The sequence below is a fragment of the Carettochelys insculpta genome, chromosome 4 (assembly GCF_033958435.1).
Source record: "Carettochelys insculpta isolate YL-2023 chromosome 4, ASM3395843v1, whole genome shotgun sequence".
Taxonomy (NCBI): domain Eukaryota; kingdom Metazoa; phylum Chordata; order Testudines; family Carettochelyidae; genus Carettochelys; species Carettochelys insculpta.
Window position 1 is genome coordinate 1394832 of NC_134140.1, and position 5840 is coordinate 1400671.

Genomic DNA, 5840 nt, shown 5'->3' on the forward strand with positions numbered 1-5840 from the left:
CTCCCACCTTCGCCCAGGGGTGGGTTCAGGGCCTGGGTGGCAGGAGCCTGGCCCAGCTGAGGGACCTGGGCCCAGCCCCAGCCTGGGAGCATCCCCGGGGGGCAGCTGGGCAGCGCCGTGGGGTGGGCCCTCTGAGGCACCAGGCTGCTCCCCTGCTTGGGGCGATTGTGTTGGGCTCTGGACCTTTCCCGCCGTGGGCTGGGCTGGCAGGGCTGTGGGTTGGGAGCGAGGGGCACCGGCTGGGCTGGGCTGGGCTGGCAGGGGCTGTGGGTCGGGAGCGAGGGGCACCGGCTGGGCTGGGCTGGGCTGGCAGGGGCTGTGGGTCGGGAGTGAGGGGCACTGGCTGGGCTGGGCTGGCAGGGGCTGTGGGTCGGGAGTGAGGGGCACCAGCTGGGGCTGGGCTGTAGGGGCTGTGGGTCGGGAGCGAGGGGCACCGGCTGGGGCTGGGCTGGCAGGGGCTGTGGGTCGGGAGCGAGGGGCACCGGCTGGGGCTGGGCTGGCAGGGGCTGTGGGTCGGGAGCGAGGGGCACCGGCTGGGGCTGGGCTGGCAGGGGCTGTGGGTCGGGAGCGAGGGGCACCGGCTGGGGCTGGGCTGTAGGGGCTGGGGTTGAGAGCGAGGGGCACCGGCTGGGCTGGGCTGTAGGGGCTGTGGGTCGGGAGCGAGGGGCACCGGCTGGGGCTGGGCTGGCAGGGGCTGTGGTCGGGAGCGAGGGGCACCGGCTGGGGCTGGGCTGTAGGGGCTGTGGGTCGGGAGCAAGGGGCACCGGCTGGGCTGGGCTCTCTGCGTCGCTGCTGGCGAGGGGAAGGGCACATGCCCCCCTGGGCGCTGCAGGGGCGCCGTGGGCGTGGCCGTGGGGCTGTCGGAGACGTGGCTCTTGCTGTGCAGGCCCCGTGCCAGGCGGGCTTGGAGAACGAGGCGCTGGAGGACGAGCTGCTGGAGGACGAGGTGCCCCGCTCCTGGGACCCCGCAGGAGAAGGCCCTGCACGAGGCCCGGCTCAAGGCCAAGGCCAAGCGGCGCCTGCGGCGCACGTCGTCCGTGACGCCCCCCGGGAGCCCGCGCCCGAGGGGGGGGAGCCCGGCCCGACCCCAGCAGCCCCAAGGGCAAGACCAACGACAGGAAGTCACGCATGGCAAGGGCCGTGGGCTCCCCAAGAAGGGTGAGGGACAGCCCCCTGCCCCGCCGCCTGCCCCCCAGAGCCCCGCGCCCCTCCTGCCGGCCATGGGGCACACCCCCGCCCCAGTTCTCCCACATGCAGCCCCTGTGGTCCCACCCTCAGGGCCCAGCCCTCCTGGCTCAGTGCTCCCACAGTGCGCTGCCACAGGTCCCTGCCCCCAGTGCGCAGGCCCTGCTCCCTCCCTCTGCCCCACAGAGACAGGATCCTTCCCGGCCCTCCGCTCCCCTGGGCTCTGAGAGCCTCCCCTGCCCCGGACAGCTGGGCCGGGACACTGCAGTGCGCCCCTGCGGCGGCGGGCGGGGTGCTGGGCACAGCTCTGCCTTTGGCCAGAGGCCTCCCTTCCCTGCTCTCTCGCGGGCAGAGCTGAGAGGTGTGCTGGGGCGTGGCTCAGCCCAGCCGTCGTCTCTCCTGCAGGTGGTGCTGGGGGCAAGGGCGTGTGGGGTGCACCTGGCCTGGTGTATGGATACCAGGAGCCTGACGCACGGGACCCAAACTACGACGAGTCTGCTCAGGTATGTTCCCGGCGCGTTCCGAGGGCCGAGCGGCCCCCTGCCCCCCCCCGCGTGTTCCCGAGGGCCGAGCGGCTCCTTCCTCTTTCCCCCCCCCCCCCCCCCCCCCGCCGGGCGCGTTCCCAAGGGCCGAGCGGCTCCTTCCTCTTCCCCCCCCACCCCCCGGGTGCGTTCCCGAGGGCTGAGCAGCCCCCTGCCCCCCCGGGTGCGTTCCCGAGGGCTGAGCAGCCCCCTGCCCCCCCGGGTGCGTTCCCGAGGGCCGAGCGACGGCGCCCCCCCTTCCTGCACTCCCCGTTCTCGGGGTCTAGGCAAGAGCACTGCTGGCCCCGACCTGCCCTCGCTTAGCTGTGCCAGTGGCCTGCTCAGCCCCTGTGCGGAGCGCTGCAGGCTGGTGTGGGTGGGGCCTGTCCCAGGGTGGGGCACTCCTGGCCTGAGCCCCTCTGCCGCTCTCCACAGGGCAACACAGTGTTTGCCACAGTGACTCCGGAGCTGGAGGAGCGGGAGCTGGAGAAGAACGTTCAGCCCATGGTGCTGGAGTACTTTGAGCACGGGGACACCTTGGAGGTGATGGTGAGTTGGGAGGAAGGGCCCTTTGGGCTGGGGGTACCTGCAGTGCCCGGGGAGGGGTCTCCCTGCTGGAGGAGGGAAGGGGCTGGGCTGACGCTGTGTGCCGGGTGCAGGAGCTGGGCCGGGGAGGGGTCTGCGCTGACGCTGTGTGCCGGGTGCAGGAGCTGGGCCGGGGAGGGGTCTGGCTGCTGGAGGAGGGAAGGGGCTGGGCTGACGCTGTGTGCCGGGTACAGGAGCTGGGCCGGGGAGGGGTCTGGCTGCTGGAGGAGGGAAGGGGCTGGGCTGACGCTGTGTGCCGGGTGCAGGAGCTGGGCCGGGGAGGGGTCTGGCTGCTGGAGGAGGGAAGGGGCTGGGCTGACGCTGTGTGCCGGGTACAGGAGCTGGGCCGGGGAGGGGTCTGGCTGCTGGAGGAGGGAAGGGGCTGGGCTGACGCTGTGTGCCGGGTGCAGGAGCTGGGCCGGGGAGGGGGCTGGGCTGACGCTGTGTGCCGGGTGCAGGAGCTGGGCTGGGGAGGGGGCTGGCTGCTGGAGGAGGGAAGGGGCTGGGCTGACGCTGTGTGCCGGGTGCAGGAGCTCCTGAAGGAGCTGAACCTGGGCAGCAGAAAGCACGCTGTCCCCTCGCTGGCCGTGGCGCTGGCGCTGGAGGGCAAGGCCAGCCACCGGGAGCTCACTTCCCGCCTGCTCTCTGACCTCGTGGGCAAGGTCATGAGCTCGGAGGACATCGCCCGGGCCTTCGACAAGATGCTCAAGGACCTGCCCGACCTCATCCTGGACACTCCAGAGGCTCCACAGGTGGGGGCAGGAGCTGGGAATTCCCGGTGGTAGGGGCCTGGCTGGGGCCTGCTGAATTCAATGGTGGCTTCCCACGCATGGAGCTTGGGGGCCTAGGATCTGGCCCAGCCAGGCCCCTGGGTGGTGTCCGTGCACTGACCTTGGCCTTTCTGCAGATGCTGGGCCAGTTCATTGCCCGAGCCGTGGCTGACCATGCACTGCCCCTGGATTTCCTGGACCGCTACAAGGGGCGTGTGGACTGTGAGCATGCCCGGTAAGACCCCCGCCCGCCCGCCTGCCCGCCCACTGCCCCAGCCTTGTGTGCTCTGGTCCCGGCTGGCACCGGTGAGCACTTCCAGCGAGAACCGCCCCCCCACCGCTTGTCTGCTCCCTGCAGGGCTGCCCTAGACCGTGCCGCAGTGCTGCTGCGGATTAAGCGAGACGTCAACCGCCTGGACAACGTGTGGGGAGTGGGGGGCGGCCAGAGGCCCGTGAAGCATCTCATCAAAGAGGTGAGTGCCTTGCGCCCCGGGCCGGGGCGGGGCGGGCCTGGGCTGGGCTGGGCTGAGCTGCGGTGCTGTCCCTGCAGATGAGCCTGCTGCTGCGAGCAGATGAGCCTGCTGCTGCGAGAGTACCTGCTCTCCGGGGAGGTGGCTGAGGCAGAGCACTGTCTGCGGGAGCTCGAGGTGCCTCACTTCCATCACGAGCTGGTCTATGAGGTAGGTGCCGGCCCTGTCCCTGCGGCGGCGCAGGCTGTGATGGCCACCTCTGAGCAGGGCAGCGCCTGCTGGGCTGGGTCGCAGGCCAGGCTGCTGTGGGGCTGGTGCTTCCCCAGCCACGCTGATGCCCCTCCTCCGTCCCTGCAGGCTGTCGTGATGGTGCTGGAGTCCACGGGCGAGACGCCGGTTGTCATGATGGTGAAGCTACTCAAGGTGCTCTGGGAGACTGGCCTGGTGACTTTGGACCAGATGAACCGAGTGAGTTCAGGGCTGGGATGGGAGCCCAGGGCAGGGTTGGGTTGAGTCACAAAGAGGGAGAAGGAGCCAGGCATGGAGCCCTGGCTGGCCGACCATGAGCAGCAGACGGTGTAGGGAGCAGATTCAACCTCCACAGTCAGCTGGAGCACAGGCCTCGGCTCTTCTGGGGTTGCTGGGTGGGGCAGGCGTCATGGCTCCTTCCTGCTCTGATTCCCCCAGGGCTTCCAGCGTGTCTATGAGGAGCTTGGAGACATCAGCCTGGATGTGCCCCTTGCTCACCGCATCCTGGAGCGGCTGGTGGATCTCTGCTTTGAGGAAGGGGTCATCACCAAGCAGCTGAGAGACACCTGCCCAGCCAGGTACCTGCTGCATGTGAGGCTACAGGTTGAGATTGAGGAGCAGCAGTGGAGCTGGGGGGGAGCCCAGAGCTGGGCTGGGATGGCAAGGGCCGTGGGTTGGGATGAGCTGGGTGGGCTGGCAGGGGTTGGGGGTGGGCTGGCAGGCCTGGCTCACTGACATGTGCCTCCTCTCTCCAAGGGGCCGGAAGCGATTTGTGAGCGAGGGCGATGGGGGGCAGATCAAGCAGTAATGGCCGTCTCACCCCCGCACCCTCCCAGCCTGACAGTCCCTGGAACTGTTTGACACCTCTGGCCCTGGAGCTCATCCTTCTGTCTCAAACTGGGAACCGCCCTGATGAAACCCCCAGCCAGAGGGGCTGCAGCTGCGGTGCAGAGGCTGTGACGGATTGGGGGGGTGGGCAGAGCAGGGAGCTGGGCTCAGCTTCCAGTGGGGCTGCTCTGGAGGTGGAAGTGGGCCTGGGCACAGCTTTCCACCTCCCTTCAGCCCCATCTTGGGCGATGCCCCCTCCTTGGCTGCTGGGGCTTAGCAAGGGGCCAGGACTCTCCCACCAGAAACAGGAGTGACAGGGCAGCCTCCTCTGCCGGCTAGTGGAGAAGAGGGTTCGGTGCTCGCTGGCTGGGGAGGGTGGGGGGAGCTCTGTTTGGCGGCTTTGGGATCCCTTCCCCTCAGTGGCGCAACGGGGGTCACACCTTGTACCAGGGGTGCTGGGGAGCCCTGTCTCCCGCCAGCCTGGCTGTAACTCCAGCTGCAGGGGTTCCTTCGTGCCCCCACATCTCCTTGGCCTGCCTTCTTAGGGGGAGGCACTGCAGGGAGCAGCGTTGAGGCCTTTCCCCTGGCCTGGCCACCTGGCCACCCGGGACAAGTTGCTTCCTTATCTTATGCCGAGGGCCAGGAACAATCTCCAGAGCAAAGGATTCTGGGGCACATGGATCAGCTTGTTTCATGGGCAGTTCCACAGGTAAGGGGGCCACACCCCCACCCCACCCCACCCCACCCCCCTCTTCCAGGCAGAGAGACAGCAGCCCCCCCGCTCAGCCGAGCATTGCCCACCCTCCACTGTCCTGGCCCCTGGTGCGGGCTGGAGCCTCTAGCAGGGCAGCCGGCGCAGGCTGTGGGTCACAGCTCCCAGCGCAGGAGCCCGGGGGCGGGGGCAGGTTCTGGGCTCATATTGGTGTTAGTGGGGGGCCGTGGGGCTGGGCCCTGCGGGGCGAGCGAGGGCAGCGCTGGGGGCGGGTAGTGCAGGGCCCTGCTGCCCGCAATAAAGACGTGCCCGAAAGAAACGCTGCTCCGACTCCTCTTCCCTGTGCGCCGGGCGGGGCGGGGCGGGGGTACTCGGCGAGCGGGCCCAGCGTGGCGGCCACGGCCTGAGCCCCTTCGCCGGACTCGTGTGCGCTTGGCGGGGACTACAGCTCCCAGGATGCAGTGCGGGGGAGGTTCGCCCAATCACGTGCTACGGTGGCCTGCGGGGATGCGCCGCTTCG

General features: G+C 69.8%; 1 pseudogene; it reads left to right on the top strand.

Annotated features, from left to right (window-relative positions):
* Positions 1-811: 811 nt before the first annotated feature.
* Positions 812-5630, top strand: LOC142012225 (programmed cell death protein 4-like; annotated as a pseudogene).
* Positions 5631-5840: the final 210 nt, after the last annotated feature.